This window comes from Rousettus aegyptiacus, unplaced genomic scaffold, assembly GCF_014176215.1.
Source record: "Rousettus aegyptiacus isolate mRouAeg1 unplaced genomic scaffold, mRouAeg1.p scaffold_m13_p_5, whole genome shotgun sequence".
Lineage (NCBI taxonomy): Eukaryota > Metazoa > Chordata > Mammalia > Chiroptera > Pteropodidae > Rousettus > Rousettus aegyptiacus.
In genome coordinates, this window is record NW_023416308.1 from 38,983,730 (window position 1) to 39,001,947 (window position 18,218).

Sequence of the window (18,218 nt, forward strand, 5' to 3'; positions counted from 1 at the left end):
CCTCCCTTAGTTTATGGGTAGCCAAACTTCAGCTCATTGGAGAGTTGAGCTTCTTCTCTGGGCATCTACTTGAAGTCACATCCTTTAGAAATCCTCTGCCCGTAAGTTAGGCAGCTCTGGAGGGTATACCTTAAACATAGTACTCAGACCTGGTATTTTTTTCACCCCAGAATTACAGCAGTGCAAACTTTTGTAAAGTGTTTTAGAATTGCAGTTGTGCTTCAGAGCACCCAGAGAGGTTTTCAAAATACAGATTCCTGGATTCTTACACTGGAGTTTCTAATTCAATAGGTTTGAAAAGAACCCAGAAATCTGTTTTTTTTGTTTTGTTTTTGTTTTTGTTTGTTTTTGTTTTTTGTTTTTGTTTTTTTAAATCTTGGCAATTATGACAAGTAACCAGGCTTGGAAACCACTATTTAGATTGTAAAGCCCTTCTGTATATAATATTTCATTTGTTTCTCATAACATATGAGGAAGCTGTTAACCTCTTTTGCAAATCCAGTATAACTAACTTATTTTGAGTTTATAAGTTAGGGAATGGCAGAGCCAAGCATCCAGCCTAAGGCCTTTACCTCCAAACCTGAGTTTCTTTCCAGTATGATCTCCCTTAGTAAACACATTCTCTCATCTTTGAGTTACCTTGAAGGTGTTGATTTCTCCTACTCTGATTGCTCACCAGCAGTCTCACTCACCAGGTCCAACACTTCTTCCCTGAGGGCAGCTTTGAGAAGGTTTGGAGAAGACAGTGGAGATGCAGGCCACAGAGGAAACGCTTCAGACCATCCATCAATGTCAGCTAACAAAGGGACAGGTCTAGCCTCATCCTGTAGGAGGAGCAGCCATCACCAGTTGAGCAGTGCAGGAGCCCCAGACTGGCCTCCATGCCCAAAGGGATCTTTTAGCCCAGTTCTAAGAAAGAATTCTGAAGAGCATAGGCAGAAACTACTGACCACTCATATAGAGTTAGCAGGAAATATTTCCACTTTCTATGTGCATTGTGTTTGGAGCTAGGTCATCATGAAGAAACATCAAAATCTCAAGTCTCGTTGTAATGTGAAGGATGCAGGGTGGCCCTGGGGGTGGGTAGAGAAAACTTTGAGTGCATTTTCTGGTACTTATGTGTGAGGAGATGTCAGCGTGTAAAAGTAACTAGAGAGCAGGACTTTTCTGTCCCAGTTGGCCCCGCACCACTGGGTGCTCCGGCAGTTGAAATGCTGGTGTTAACTTTGGAAGGTGACCCCACCTTAGCTCAGGTCCCCAGAACCCCAATTTCAGAAACTGGAAACTGAAGAACTTTTTCCTTAGGAATGATGATTCTATTTCTGTTATTTCATTCATTCATTTATGTATAGGCATTGTTACATACTGGTTCAAAGCATGAGCTCTGTAGGCAGCCTACCTGGATTTAAAAATCTGGCTGTGCCACTTTTAACTGATGTCTCAGTACCTCCATTTCCTCATCTGTAAGACTGCAATAACACTAGTACCTATTTCTAGGGTTATGGTGAGGGTTAGATTAATTATGTGTGGATTGCTTAGAATGAAGGCAGGCGTGTAGAAGCTGCCAGTGCTAGTGTCCACTAGCTATTTCCCACTGTTCAGCAAAGCTCACATTCTGTGTCTACCACTGTGGCATGAAGGAAAACAATCATAAACTCCACCTTACAGGAGTTCATAGTTTACTGGGAGACAGACACAGAAACAGATTGTTGCAATGTAGAGTTGCCATGAGTAGTGGAAAATGCTCTACTAGAGTGCTGTGGAGCACAGACAGTGGGCCAGCTGTGCACTATGAAGGGGCTGGGACCAGGCCTGAGCTAGAGGTAGCTTCTTAGTGGAGATAGCAGCATTGAATCCTAGAAGATCAATAGGAATTTGCAGTGTGAAAGAAAGGGAAAAGATATTCCAGGTGGAGGCAGCATGAGCAGGGCCACAGAGGTGTGAAAACTGACCTGTGCAGGAAATGACATAAAGTAGAAAATGTTAGGCATCAAAAGGAAATGTGAAGGGAGGCAGAGGGATCAGTGAGCACCATTATAAGAACTGTTATATGTTGAGCAGTTTAAACTTCACCTGAGGCAAGAGAATTTGAGAGTCATGAGAGTATTTGAGCCACATGCTTGTTTGTATTTTAGAAAATCATTCCAGTTGCTATCAGGAGCATAGCACAATAAAAAAGAAAGTAAACCAACCTGATGACTTGAGTCTCTTACCTTCGCTAAATGTGAGTGTAGTCATTCACCATTTCAGAAAGGGCCCAACACCAACAGTGACCAGCAGGCAAAGGTATGGAGAATTTGCTGCCAATACTGCTTGTGACTTTCAGGGTGACTTTAAGAAGGGCCCAGCATCATACGATTTCACTTATATGCAGGCTAGAAAACTGAAAGCAACAAACAAACATGACAAACTAGCAGAAACTCATGAACGTAGACAACAGTTTAGTGATTACCAGAGGGAAGTGGGGAGGGGAAGGTAGACAGAGGTGGAGGGGGTCATATATATGGTGACGGAAGGAAATTTAACTTAAGGTGGTGAAAACACAATGCAATATATATATATATATACATATATATTATATATATATAATATATATATGACATTATTGAATTGTACACTTGAAACCTATATGATTTTATTAACCAAAGTCACCCCAATAAATTTAATTTTTTAAAAAGGGCCCTGAAAGTAGCCAGATTCCCATTTGTTCTGTAGGTTCAGTGAAACTGTGTACTCCTCTCTCTATCTCATTCTTAAGTAATGTAGGAATAGTGTACTGTGCTCTATTCCCCCAAAATGTAGCCTACTCAGAAGGAAAATTTTGGGTCCGTTGCTTATTTTTATCATTCTATAGAATATATTTGCATTTAATTTTATTTAATAAGTAGTTTTCTCATAATTCAAAAGCAAAGTGATAAAACGTTATATATTACAAGTCTTGTTTTTACCCCTATGCTCATCTACACTTTGGCCCATCCCTACTGCAAAAAAAACCCCACTGTTATTGGTTTCTTGGCTATCCTTCCAGCATTTATTTATGCAAATATGTGTAGATAAGAATTTAGATTCTTTCTGTACCCCCTTTCTTATATAAGGATAGGCACTTTTAGAATATGTATTCTAAAAGTACATTGACAAGCAGTACATTGACAAGCTCTTTGAAAAATAAAAGCTCTACTTATTAAGAGATTTCTGACTAGTCTAGTTATTCCTTCTTGAATGGAATAAAAGAGAGTAGAAGCTTTGTTGTGACTCTGCCTCTCTGCTCTGTAAAATAGGGACATTATTCTGTCTCTCCTGAGTCTCATATGGGGAAGTTATAAGTAATTTCACATTCATGAACTTCTTTGAGCTCTCTGGGAGAAAGGATTCTCACAGAGGTGCTGTTTTGATGATTCCTCTGAAATATTTCCTCTTGCTGACTGGTTCTTGGACCCACTTTTTAAAAAGAAACTTAGACTGCTAATTGGTAACAAGTTGTTGGGTTTTTTTCCCTCCAGCTTTTCCTCTTAAAACTTCTGGGCCTTAATTGGCAGCCCTGGTCTTTGCTGGGGCCATGTGTGTTTCATTTTAAGCTTCGTCCTGCTGGAGACTTCTGCCTGGACATATGTGGCTTCGAGGGCTTCTGGTGGTGTTGCAAAGTTTTCTATTTTTTCTACCACTTGTGCTGAGCCACACAGAAGCCTGAAGACTCCAAATCACAACACAGCAATGAGCCAGTGCTGGCTGTAATTAGCTAGGATTACAAACTCCTAGTTAGAAAGATGGCATATCATCATGTCTTCGCTTACTGTGGAGAATTTCCTGCATTCTCTAGGGTTGCTGGAGAGGCTCAAAGGAAGGAAGTCTGTGAAATGGGGCAGGGGCTAGACTAGATGATCTCAAGATATCTTCAATTCTAAAATTATACTTTAATGACATCTTCAAAGACTGACTGTCCCAACATTGAGAATTAACCATTTCTCACAGTACATGTAGTGGACAGTGGGTGTGAGGCTTCTGAGATATGCACCAGGAGGAAAAGAGCAGTGATGCTATTATCTGGAAACCACAGAATCTAGTTAATGTTTTAACTAGGGCTGCCCTTCAGGAAGAACGACCCTTGAAAAAGCTCCAGCTGCTATTTGGGAGATGTTTCCCTTTGTACATTGGCACAGACAGCTTTCCACACTTCCTTTTTGATAGGACCACTTTCTCTGGTTTTCCTATTGGAGTAGAGTTTCAATTTGAGGAGCAGGAAACCCATAGATTATGACCACCAGCCCAATGTCTATATCATAGGCCTGAGCATTTATGACCCATGACCAGTTCTGATACAATCAGAGGACTTACCTTCTCCTCTGAATAACTCCCTATTTAAACAGCCTCTTCAGGGAGATTTTTGTGAACCTTGGCCTAGCACAGTGTCTAGCTCATTGTGAATACTCATTCAGTAACATTGATTGAGTGCCTATTATGTGCTTGGAACTGTGCTAGAATCTGGTAGTCCCAAAATAAGATACAGCCCCTTTCCATAAAGAGTTTATAATCTAAGAGGAGAGGCATCTGTGTACTCCCAATATTCAGCATGGTGTCAGAACCATAGTAGTCATTTAGTGGCTTTTGAGCTTAGAATTATAGAATGCTAGAGCTGAAGAGTCTTAGGGATTTTGAGATCCCTCCCTCTCACTTCAGAAGTGAAGAAACTGATTGGTGAGAGAGATGTGTGCAAGGCTACCCAGTTAGAAGAGGGCAGAGAGAGAAATCGGTTCACAGTCCCTGCTTTTAGATCACTGTAGGACCCCATGCAGATTGCTTTTGGCCTTTAACTAGAAAGATCAAATCCTGAAAAGTAGAGGCAGTACCAAGGAGGACAGGAGCCCACTTTCATTGCATGCCTGCTGTTTCTCAGTGACCTGAATCCCGTCAGTACTTGGAAGCTCTGGACACTGGTTCTCAGACTAGGGCTGCAGAGAGAGCTACTCAAAGGCAGCAGGGGCCCAGCTGCCTGAAGTTCCCACTGAGACCTTATTCTCAGAGGCCAGAACTCCCAAGCTGAAGGCTTATCAGTTTTGGCCTTGTGGCTCTGTTCAGCTGAGGTGCCAAATGGTTTTCAGGATAAGATATGTCAGAGGTTCTGGTTCTTAAACCACATCAGAGGGCTTTTCACCCTGCTAAAATAAGGTCAGGATCTTGCTTGATCCTGATTTAAACAAACTAACTGTAAAAAGATATTTTGGGGGAAAATGAATGTGGATTTTATATTTAATTAATGATTTTAAAGAATGATGGCAAATATTAGGTATGATAATATCACAGCAAGCATGTTAAAGGAAAAAGTCATCAGTCCAAGATGCATACTGATGTCTAGGCTATGTTAAAATACTCTTAGGGGAAAAAGTTTTTATAAGTGTTTTGGGGTAAGATAAGACCATATCTGGGATTTGTTTTAAAATATTCCAGAAAAAAAAAAAGTTGGGGAATAGATGAACAATTTGGCAAAACATTGATCATTGTAATTATTCAAGCTGGGTGATGAATACAGGAGGGTTTGTTATGCCATATTCTTTATTTTTATATATATTTAGAAAATTTAAGAAAAAAACGTTTTTAAAAATAGGGCCTGGATCTCTCCCTTTGCTCTCTCTGCCCACAGTGAAGCTCTTCCAGAGAGGGTGGGGGCTGGCAGAGCAGATGAGGGTGATGTTGCCGAGGCTACACAGTAATTAGCTTGAATCCTTGGTTATCTTAGAGGATACCTGGAAAGTCTGGAACACTTACTTTTTTAAAAGTTTACTTTTATTATTTTTAATTTTTCGATTATAGTTGACATACCACATTATATTATGTTAGTTTCAGTTGTATAGAATAGTGGTTAGACATTTACGTAACTTGTGAAGTAATCCCCCTGATAAGTTTAATATCCATCTGACACTATACATAGTTATTACAATATTTTTGACTATATTCTTAATGCTTTACTTTACAGTCCCTTAACTGTTTTTATAGCTGGCAATTTTCACATCTTAATTCCTTTCTCTTTTTCACCCATCCCTCCAACCCCCTAGCCTACCTTCAATCTGGCAACCATCAAAATGTTCTCTGTATCTATGAGTTTGTTTCTGTTTTATTTGTTCATTTTAGACTTGAAATTTTTGTGCCCAGCCCTGCTTTTAGACCAGAGGGCTCCGTTCTGGTCGTCCTATGACCATGCCCTTTAGTACAAACTGAAGATTTCTTAAGTTCATAAAGACACTCTTGCCTGGAACCTGTATAGCCTTCCCCCCAACCCCTGACACACCGACACACACACATCCCAGATACTGAGTATTGGGGATCCAAATGACTGAAAGACTATTTCCTAGGTTTCTCCCCCATATCTAGCCTCCTGAGGATAAACACTCTAGCCCTGAGGGTGGGAGGGGGGGTGTGTAGACAGAACTTTGACATGCTTCTGGGGTGTGTGTATACATGCATGCAGGGCCCCTCCTGGTACTTGAAGGAGCCAGGGGCAGGGCATAATGTAGATGGGACAGATCACAGGTATAAGGATCAGGATCTGCTGGCTGCTGTCTCTTTCTAAACGGTCATGTTCTCCTTGGAATGTCAAGGAGTCTGCAAAATCTAACCAGGCCTTTGTGAAGGTAAATTTGTCAAGTAGGGGGATAAGATCTATTTGAGTTACCAGTTTGTTCACTTTATTTGTTACTTGCAAACATTTATACATTGGGTATGTGAGTTCTCCGTTTATACTGTTGTAGAGGCCTGCATATTTTAAGTACCTATATCCTAATTGAGACTCAGGAATTGCATTCCTGGACGGACTTCATTTCACCTTAGAACAGGCTTATATTCTCCTGTGGTATTTCCTGCAGCTTGTAAAACACAACTTGTAAAGTCCTATTGTAGCACCACTGATTTCCCGTGTTTATAATGGTGGTGAAATCATGGTTTTTCTTTCCACCACCCCTCTTCCCATCTTCAACAAGTCTCAATCTCATAAGCTAACAAGCTATTTTAAAATAGCTTTAAAGTGAGGTCACTTGTGTGTGCCAACAACTTTATCATAAAGGCTTCTTCTGAAATTTCCTATGCTCATTCAAAGAGAACGGCTGTGTTCTGGACTCCATTCATAGGTATTAGCTGTAAGACCCCAAAAGCTGAGTTAGTTTTTAAATTATAGTTTCTCAAAATGGCTCCTCCTCTTCAAATAGTATCAGAATTCCACCTTCCTCCCACCCTTCCTCCAATGAAATGTTTTCTTCCCCCTCAATGAGTTATGTTAACATTCCAAACTTCTAATGGTATACCCATCACCATACCGACATAATATCAAACAGAAGGTTTTAAAGATCTTTGAGATATCAATGTAAATGTGTGCCACCCATTTTGGTTTCATAATTGGCTTTCTCTCTTTAGAGACCAAAACCCTTTTGCTAAATAAGAAATGGAAAAGGACTTCATCTATACAGAGTGAGTATAAGCTCGGGGTGAACGAATAGGTGACTTTATACAAACAGAAAATATGTTCCTTTTTGCTCTGGAAGACTAACCTTACAGCTTCCCACTCACTCCATTGGAAACCCCAATTAAATAATTCAAATTATCACAAATGCAAAGTGCTCTATTCAAGCTCCATTATTTCTGGAGCTCTCTGGTGCCCAGTTTCAGTGCATCAGGGAAAAATGTCTGGCCGTGACTTGATGAGGGTACTGACTTTGGAAAGTGGAATCTTAACATCCTCAAGTATTTCAATGATAAGTCACTGGAAACAAATCCTAGCCATTCAGTTTACTTGTTTATGTGGCTCAGGCACATTGCACCAAAGCTCGGCCCAAATCCAAGTTTCACATCAGCAATTCCTGCCAATCAACATGTTTGGCTCTTGTCTCTAAATGGGTGTCGACAGACAAATTCTCCTTCTCACAGTCCTCTTCCATTCATTCATACATTTATATCACAGAAATGTACTAAGTATCTCTGTGTTAGGCTTGGGGGAAAGGAAGACTGATTATAATGCAATCCTTGCCTTAAAAGCAACCAGGTATGTAAACAGATTGTCATAGTAATAATAAGAGTGTATGATAATAGAGGTATGTATAGAAATGTTTGGACTCAGGCGAAGTAGTGCCTTACTGCCTGGAAGAATTGGATGAGATATCAGAGGAGATGACATCTGACTTGGATTTTGAATTACGCACAAGAACAGGGACAGCTGAATTGGGCAGTTGAAATTTAATTTCTCCTGTCTTGAGATTTTCACTTCAAAAGCTTTTGGTTTTCAGGAGCATAGAAAGAGGCTGGAAGCCCAAAGATAAACTGGGGACTTTGCCCAGTTACAATGTAGAGAGAGAGAACTGAAAAGCATTCAGGATGTCCGAGCACTCTGCCTGAGCAGATGCGGCTTACCAAGGAGAAAGGAAAGGAAGAGTCAAGGGCTGGCTCCACCCTTTTGCTTAGGTAGTATTCATAGATTTACTAGTTGTTGATGGCTTCCAGTATACCTCTGGGTTGGAAACTAGCTGTCCAGAATGCCGGTGAGGTACAATTGCCGGCACACTGCTCATCTGGCTCAACTCAACATCCTGAAGATGAGGCATGCTTCACATACAAACCTCACTGCTACCACCACTGTGACTCACATCTTGAAATAACTCTTCATCACTGGATGAATATTTAAGATGCAGCTTTCATCAAGAAGGTTCCATTAAAGCAATTCCAGTAGAGTGAATAATTATTTCCCTACTCTCATCAGACATACTTGTCTTACAGAATTATGATGAATCCAATTGTCACTTTTTTAGCCTTATCTTTAAAAAAAAAAAATCTCTCAGAGAAATGATCATGCATCTGTGTCAAAAAGTTTCCCTCTGCTTTTCAGAGCTGTTTTTTCTGGGTCAGCATTTTTCTTTACAGCTTTTCTTATCATAGTTTTTTTTTTTAACTGTCCTGTTTCCTATCAAGCTTTATATGAACTTGTTTTATCATTTCTTAAGCCATTCAGGAATGACCTTTTCCCCTTTTTGGAGGCCAACACTTTTTCTGCACCTTCTTATTCACTGTACACATAAAGGTCACAGTTATTTAAAATGTTTGGATCATCTTCAATTATTTGCACTTAAGGAATTGAGAAGAGAAGGGGAGCTACATAAATGATCAGCAAAATGACATTAGAGCAATCACATAGATAATACCCAATGGTGTATATTCCCCATTTGTTTACTTGGCCTTGGAATGTATGTAAGATCTTGCTTTTAGCACAGTAAACCACTTTCATTTGCAATTCTTATACATATCATAGATGAACAACAAAGTTTACAGTGGATAACCATCAGTATGTGGGTAACAGAAAGCTATTGTAATATAACTCTTCTCTAAAAAGAATAACTCATCATAAAGAGAGGCTAAATATACAAACTTCTAATTAAGGAAAGAATGAAAGCCTAGACAGACAGGAAGGCCTGTTCCACCAACCTGACTCACAAAGACCTAGACTTCATCCTTTATTTATTCAACATTTATTGAACACCTTGTATATAATAGGTGCCAGGTGATTCAGAGAAGCAAAGGACATTGCCCTATTGGGGGGGGGGTCAGTAAAGAAAAACACATCTTGAAAGATATCCAAATATCCAAACAGATTCATAAGTCCCTGATAGGAAAAACTAACTCCATTATATGGCGCAGGGAAATATTTGATCTGGATATAGAAGACATACATGTGTAGAAATGAAAGAGAAGTGTTCCAGGCAGAGGGCCCAGCATATGCAAAGACTAAGAAAAAGGTGATGTATTGAGGGAGAGGGAATTTAGGGTTTTTTAGATATAGAGGGCAAGGGAGGGAAATGACAGGGTTGAACCTAGAAAGATGGCTTTGTGTATCATCGTGGAGCAGCTTGGATATCATATGAAGAAAATTATATCCCGTGGGTAACAGGGAGTCTCTGAAGGCTTAAGCAGAGATAATAAGGTCAAATTTAAGTTCTAGAATAATAACTCTGACAGCAATATAGATAGTATATAAGAGGAGAGGAAAAACTAGGGTAAACCAGAGCAGATGTACCAGGTGAGAGATGAAGATATTCTGGCCCAAGACAGAAGAGGAGGTACAGTTAGCCATATTTAGGATGCTTCAGTACCTGATAGAGAAATGGTAATGAGAAAGATGAAGAAATCTAGAACTATTCCTAGTTTCTACTTGTTTCAATGGTGTGGCTATTTTTTGAAGTGCACAAATAAAAGCATCTACTGCTAAAGCATAGCTTCTGCCATCCTCTTTCAGAAATGAGAGTAGCTTATCTCTAGAGTTTTGGGGGGACATGACCTCATACCACATTCCTCAGACCTGAAAGAGTAATGTACAAAGCTTAGAGTTTTAGCTCTTTCTTCTTTAATTTAATAAACATTATTGTCATCATGCTAGAAAACAAGGCATGCAAAATGAATGTCTAGGTTTTTTCCTCAAGAAGATTATATGCTTATGGAGGAGAAAGACAGATGAAATATTAAATATTAACCCAAGTAGAATGAAAACTGAAAGGCTATGGGGACATAGAGAGAAACCTTAGAGAATTCAGGAGGATTTCACATAGGTATTTGAGCAAGGCTATTCATTTTTATTGAGCATCTACCATACTTCCCTTGACACTGCAAATAACAGATATACACACACACACACACACACACATATTCTATAAGGAAGAAGACAAACATTAAATGAGTAACATTAATTACAAGTAGAATTAATAGTACTGGGAAAGAGAAATGCAGGATGTCATTAGAATAAGTAGCAGAGAGATTAGTCTAAGTGATCAGGAAAAGCAACCGAAAAGATTTAAGCTGAGACACATAAAGTAAGCAGAGATATTGGCATAAGGGAGGGAAGATTGTTCCTGAAGAGACAAGTACATGTTCACGTGCACAGTTGTGAGAAAATGTAGCATGTTCAAGGAACTGAAAGAAACTTAAAGTGACTGGAGCATATAAAGGGGGTATGGCCTAAAATAAGACTGGGAGGGGCCATAAAATAGATCATACAGGATTGTTAGCCATGTTAAAGTTTTGGAACTTTATCCTAAAGGAAATAGGACGCTATCAAGGGTTCAAGCAGAAGAGTAGTGTGATTATTGCATATTTGGAGATTAAATGGGAAGGAGCAGATCTGTTAAGAAACTGTTATAATAGTCAAAGTGAGAGGTTATGGTGCCTTAGCATCGAGAGGAGATGATAGATTGAAGAGAACAGGTGTGTAAGAAATTTAGGAGGCAGACTTGGACAGGATTTAATGATTAATTGGGTATGATATGGGAGAGAGAGATGGAGAAGTTAAGGGTTGATCTTGTTTCTAACTTGGGGAAATTGGATGGATGGTGTGTCATCAACGAAGATAATCTGGAAAAGGTGAGTTTGGTTTTTAAACACATGATGTTTAGTACAAGCAAGATATTCAAGTGGAGATTTCCAGTAAGGAACATGTTAGGGAAGCCCAAAGGTTAAAAGAAATGGATAGCACATAAAAGCTGAGTCATCACAAGCATGTAGAAGTGGGAGTTACAGCATTGCCTGACTGAGATCTCCCAGAGAGAGTGAATAGAATGTGAAAAGAAAGATTCTTGAGGAATACCAGCAATTAAAGTGACTGTAGAGGAGTCAGAGTTTGCAGAGAAAGCAGAAAAGGAACATCTAGAGAAAACAGCAAAGAAAAACCAAAAGGGTATTTAAATAGATGATTAGATAGATAGATAGATAGATAGATAGATAGATAGATAGATAGATAGATAGATAGATAGTGTCTGGGAAATAAAAAGTAGAGAGAAAAGTGACAATAATGTGAAATGCTATCGAGAGGACACAAGAGACTGAAATCACAAAAAGCCCATTTTTTGGTCTACGTTTTAAAAAATTTGTATTTTATTATTAGTTTCGAGTGTACAGTACATTGGTTAGACATTTATATACCTTATAAAATAATCCCCCTAATTGCTCTTTCTCTCCTCTGTCTCTCATCCTAGCCATTACATTAATGCTACCTGCATTCCTTATGCCGTGCTCCCCATTCCTGTGACCATCTATCAACTACTAATTTGTACTTTTTTAACCTTTCACCCCTTTCAATATTCCATTGCATATATGAACCATAATTTCTTTATCCAATCATCTGTTGATGGGCATTTAGGTTGCTTCCATATCTTAGCTATTGTAAATTGTGCTGCCATGAACATAGGGTTGCGTAGATATTTACGAATTATTGTTTTGGTTTTCTTTGGATGAATACCCAGAAGTGCAATTGCTGGGTCAAAAGGTATATCCATTTTTAATTTTTTGAGAAACCGCCAAACTGTTTTCCATAGTGGCTGTACCAATCTGCAATCTCACCAACAGCATATGAGGGTTCCCTTTTCTCCATATCCTTGCCAACACTTGTTTTTCTTCGATTTATTGATGATAGCCATTCTGACAGGTGTGAGGTGATACCTCATTGTGATTTTAATTTGCATTTCTCTGATGATTAGTGACCTTGAGCACCTTTTCATATGTCTGTTGGCCATCTGTATTTCCTCTTTGGAGAAATATCTGTTCAGGTCTTCTGCCCATTTTTTAATTGGATTGTTTTGTTCTGTTTTGTTTTTGTAGTTGAGTTGTATGAGTTCTTTATATATTTTGGAAATTTATCTTTTATCAGATGTATCATAAGCGAATATCTTCTCCCAATCAGTCGGTTTTCTTTTTATTTTGTTGATGGTTTCCTTTGCTGTACAAAAACTTTTTAGTTTGATGTAGTCACATTTGTTTATTTTTTCTTTTGTTTCCCTTGCCTGAGGAGATATATCCAAAAAGAAGTTACTGTAAGCAATATTAGTTTACTGCCTATGTTTTCTTCTAGAATTTTTATGGGTTCAGGTCTTACATTTAAGTCTTTAATCCATCTTGAGTCTATTCTTGTATACTGTATAAGAAGATGATCCAGTTTCTATTTTTTTTTTTGCATGTATCTGTCCAGTTTTCTTAGCACCATTTATTGAAGAGACTGTCTTTACCTTATTGTATGTTCTTGCCTCCTTCGTCATATATTAAGTGAGCGAATAGGCATAGATTTATTTCTGGGCTCTCTATTCTGTTCCATTGATTAATGTATCTGTTTTTATGCCAGTGCCATGCTGTTTTGATTACTGTTGACTTATAATATAGTTCAGGTAGTGTGACACCTCCAACTTTGTTCTTCTTTCTCAAGACTGCTGTGGCTATTCAGGGTCTTTTACGCTTCCATATAAATTTTAGGATTATTTGTTCTAGTTCTCTGAAAAATGCCATTTGTATTTTGATATGGATTGCACTGAATCTATAGATTGCTTTAGGTAGTATAGCCTAAAGCAATACTACCTAAAGATGTTGATTCTTCCTAACCATGAGCATGGTATATGCTTCCATTTATTTGTATCTTCTTCAATTTCCTTTTTCAATGACTGATAATTTTCTGAGAATAGGTCTTTTACCTCCTTGGTTATTTGATTCCCAGGTATTTTATTGTTTTCAATGCAATCATAAATGGAATTAAGGTAGTGGTATGTAGCCTAATTAAAGGAGTTAGGGAGCCTTCACTCTTCCTGAATTTTTTGGAATAGTTTGAGAAGAACAGGTATTAATATTTTTTTTTTGAATGTTTCGTAAAATTCGCCTATGAAGCCATCTGGTCCAGGACTTTTGTTTTTTGGAAGGTTTTTGATGGTAATCAGTTGGTTCAGATTTTCTGTTTCTTCTTAATTCAGTTTTACAAGAGTGTATGTTTCTAGGAATGTGTCCATCTTATCCAATTTGTCGTTGTATAATTGCTTGTAGTATTTTCTTATGATCCTTTGTATTTCTGTACATTCTGTAGTTATTTTTCCTCTTTCATTTCTGGTCTTATTTATTTGAGTTCTCTGTCCTTTTTTCCTGATGAATCTGGTTAAGGGTTTGTCAATTTCAAATCTTTCATTAATCTTTTGTATTATTTTTCTAGACTCTATTTCATTTACTTCTGCTCTGATCTTTATTATTTCCTTCCTTCTACTCACCTTGGGCGTTGTTTGCTGCTCTTTTTCTAGTTCTTTTAAGTATACGGTTAGATTGTTTATTGGAGCTTTTTCTTGTTTTTTGAAGTAGGTCTGTATTGCTATAAATTTTCCTCTTAGGACTATTTTCATTGTGTCCCATAGATTTTGAGCTGTTGTGTTTTTATTTTCATTTGTCTCTAGGTATTTTTTTTATTTCTTGCTTGATTTCATTTCTAACTCATTCATTGTTTGGTAGCATGACATTTAGCCTCCATGTGTTTGTGTATTTTCCAGTTTTTTTTCTTATAGTTAATTTCTAGTTTCATACCATTGTGATCAGAGTAGATGGTTGATATGATTTCAGTCTTCTTAAATTTACTGAGACTTGTTTTGTGTCTTAACATGTGGTCTATCCTGGAAAATGTTACATATGCACTTGAGAAGAATGTATATTTTACTGCTTTGGGGTGAAATGCTCTGAAAATATCTATTAAATCCATCTCAAAAAGCCCATTTTTGACATGAAGAACCATTGGGGACTTTCAGGAGAGTGATGGAGATGATAATGTTCATCTCTGAGGTTCTTTTGAGAAGTGCATGGCATACAGTAAACACTTTAATCAATATCCTTCCCTTTCCTTATCTTCCACCTCTCCTTCCCAAGCCACTCTTGGTAGTATACTTAAATGTGTTGCTGTCATCTGATTATCAAGAGAGGTAACTTTGATTCCTACCTAAAAGAAAACAACTATCTGTCTTCCAAAAGGTTTTCTTTCAAGAGTAGGGCTAAATTGTCATCTCTGCTTACTCCCTGATTTGGCAAATTGACATAATATGTTTGCTTTGCAACAAAATGCCTTGATGAAAGAGATTTTGCATTTGGAGCTGTGCAGTAGCTTGAGAGTATTACTTTCTCATTAAGCTTTTTAGGCACTTACCTACAAGATGGATAACACATTCTTCCTGGACTGATGGCAAAACTCTAATTTTTTCTTTAATTTCTCCTTTGATCCTGTGTTCCATGATATCTGATTTGGTTAAATTCACTTCCACCCAGAAATAACTGGTTTCTGGAAAAGATATACTCTTGATTATGTTTCTGTAAAGCCATATACTCTATACATCCTGGCATCCACACAAATGCCATAGAGTACCTACTTGGTACTTCGGATCTATAGTGCAAAGAGAAATAATATTCAGTTCTTTACTCTGAATGCTCCCATGTTTTGTGGAAAAGCAAGACCTAAAGACATAATTTCATTAGATTGTGGCTAGGTTAAGTAGGAACTACTGACTGTCTTTCAAATGGCTGGGGGCTAAGGAACTGCAAGAAAAAGTTTTAGCCAAACTGGTATTTGAACTGAGTCTTAAAGTGTGAGCTTGATTTTCCTAAGTGAAGAAAGTGGGGATGGGCTTTTCAGAAATGTTTCCTAATGAAACAGTAGGTACTTTGAAAGAGGATGACTGGTCCTGAAAAAGGTGAATTGTTCATTGTTCCAGGATCAGGATGCCAGCAGAGGTTCACTGAGAGCTTAGATGTGCCATGCAGGGTGCTAAGCACTTTATGTTTTATTTATTTGATTCACAGAACAACCATGTGAGTTAGATCCTATTATTATTCTCGTTTTACATTGAGGTAACTGATTCTCAGAGAGGGTGAGTAATTTGCCCACAATCACACAGTGACATAGCTATGCTTTGAACATAAGTTGTCCCACTCCAGTGTCTTGGACTCTGTGAACCACCATAGTCCATGAGCTGGGTGCTGGCTGCAGTGCAAAGGACAAGGGTGGGCTGAAGGCAGGAGGGTAGATTGAGACCAGCTCTAAGGTACTGAAAACTGATATGGGGTTAGTGGATATATCTTTGCAGATTTGTTTTTTATAAAATTCAATTGTATTTCTTTTAAAATGAAGTACAACCCATTATTTGGACATATTTTTTAGCAGAAATCTGACCCTAGTGGGAGATAATAATTGTGTAAATGAGACAAGAGGATTAGAATAAGAAATCTAACTTAAGAACTAATTGGTTCTTAAATTTTTTGTTCTTAAAATTTTTGATTTCTGCTTACTTGAAAAATGCACACTGATAAATTGATTTTCAGTCCCCAAAGGAAACCCCAATAATGTAAAAGTACTTCTGTTATTTGTTCTTTTCACCTTAAAAACTATGAAATCTATTTTCTATTAAAAAAAAATCAAAGAATGCAGATTAAGTTTAACTTCCAGCTGTTTTAAGGACTATAGTTGTTAAGTGATTCAGATTTCTATAGGGATTTACATAGAAAAAATATCTCCAATTTACTTTCAGTTCACAGAATATTTTCATGTTCTGCCTTTTTCTCTAACAGTGAATTTTAAAAACTATCAGTCTTTGTGTAAATATATTCATAAGGTATTTCAAAAAGCGAAAATAAACCTAAACAAACAAAAACATAAATCGACCACAAAAATAGAATACTTGTTTGGTTGTTTACTAATAAAGAAACATTGAATTTGTGTTAGATTTAGCTGATGAATGTGACTAGAGATTATATTTGCTTCGTTTCAAGCCACTCACTTTAAGGTAAGTCAGTTCATATAGTACTCAACTTCTCACTTCACAGGCCCTACAGAAGTACTTGAGTACTCCAAATTTAAAAATCTTTACTGGTCTCATGACCTATTTGAATTCTGAGGCCAAGCGATGCTCTGCTTGGAGAAGCACAGACCCATAACAAGGAGCCCAGCTGCTTCCTTCCCCTCCCACAAGGCCCTCACAATTTCCAGGCCCCAGGAACATGAACTTGCTGAACTTGGGTGGCCAAGCTGCTTCAGGCATCTTCTGAAGTAAGCAGCCCAGTTTCCCTCCCACGGGTTCCTGGAACCTTCTGCTAACCAATGAAACCAGCCTTGAGCAATTCACCCAACCCAAACAGTTCAGCTGCACTAGGACGACTCCTTCTGGAACCTAGGCTGCATTCGCCACCCACACAGCAGAATTCTAACCTCTCCAGTCTGATGGCGGAGTCCAACCCTGAGAACCCCTGCCCTACCCCTCAAAAAAAAACAGTACAGACACTCGAGTTGGGTGGGGTCCAAGGTCATTTCAGGCATCCATTTTCTCACTTGTCGGTCAGTGAGACTCCATTGGTCATAGTTTCTAACCTCAGAGACCACCAAAGCCTGGAAGGTCCGAGGAGGCTTTTAAGAAAAGTGTGGGACTTGGAGAAAGACAGAGAGAGATTTATACAGTATTCCCAACAGGAGAAGCAAAGCAAACCAAGAAGAGCAGGAAATTCTTCCAAGCGCAGAAGTCTCCCATTTTGGTCCTGAAGATCTTCAGGAAGGGGGATTCCAGGGCTCGCCTTCAGTTTTATCCATCCTTTTCCCTGTGATCTCTGATGTCCCATTTTCTAGGTCCCAGCTGTTAAATATGTGAAATCTAAAAGGAAAGGGAACATGAAAAAGAGGTCATGATCTGACAGAAATGCTAGCCTGGCAGAAAAATCCAATCTGGTCTCATTTTCTATCCCCTCTTGTCTCCTTCCAGCTGCATGCATGCTATCACTAGATTTATTCTCCTAGGCTGGTTTGGGAGAGCAGTGTGCTGACACCCCTTCTCTAGAGACCCTTTGGCAGCAATACTGCACAAAGGGCTGTATATGCGCCCATCCTTTCAGCTTCAGAGGAATGAGGCCAGTTTCCTTTGCAAGGTCACTGCTAAGGGGGAAAAAGTGGTTTTAATCACTTCTCTTAGAAAGACAGAGAGAGACAGCAAAGTCCCAAAAAAGTCATATACCCCTAGAAATGTCATCTCACTATGGTTTCCCCTCAATCTTTCTTGGTAAGTAGTGAAATTCAGCCCCAACTGCCTCGGGCAATTAAAGTATTTAAATGAACCTTCTGGTGCCAGGCCAGCTAGAGTTTATTTCTGCATGTATATTTTGGGGTGTGTGTGTGTGTGTGTGCATGTGTATGAGAGAGCTGGGTACAGTGAGCGCCTCTATGGCCCATGGTGGGCCTGGATACTCACCAGCCTGTGGCAGAGTTATATTCCTTCTCTTTGTAATCATCTTTCTTTTCATCTCTCTTTGCAGCTCCCTTCTCACCATCAGTTCTTGCTCTGGCTGTCCTGATGTACATGTCCATCTTAGACACACCCCACGTTCAGAGCCAGGGTAGAAGATAAGAGTTGTGACATTCTTGAAATCAGGAGGTCTGC

At 38.7% G+C, this 18,218-nt stretch overlaps 1 protein-coding gene across 2 annotated transcripts in view; it reads left to right on the forward strand.

Moving 5' to 3' along the window:
* The window catches only part of UBASH3B (ubiquitin associated and SH3 domain containing B), a 132,185-nt gene that overhangs the window by 56,734 nt on the left and 57,233 nt on the right, over positions 1–18,218 (forward strand). The window lies entirely within an intron of this gene.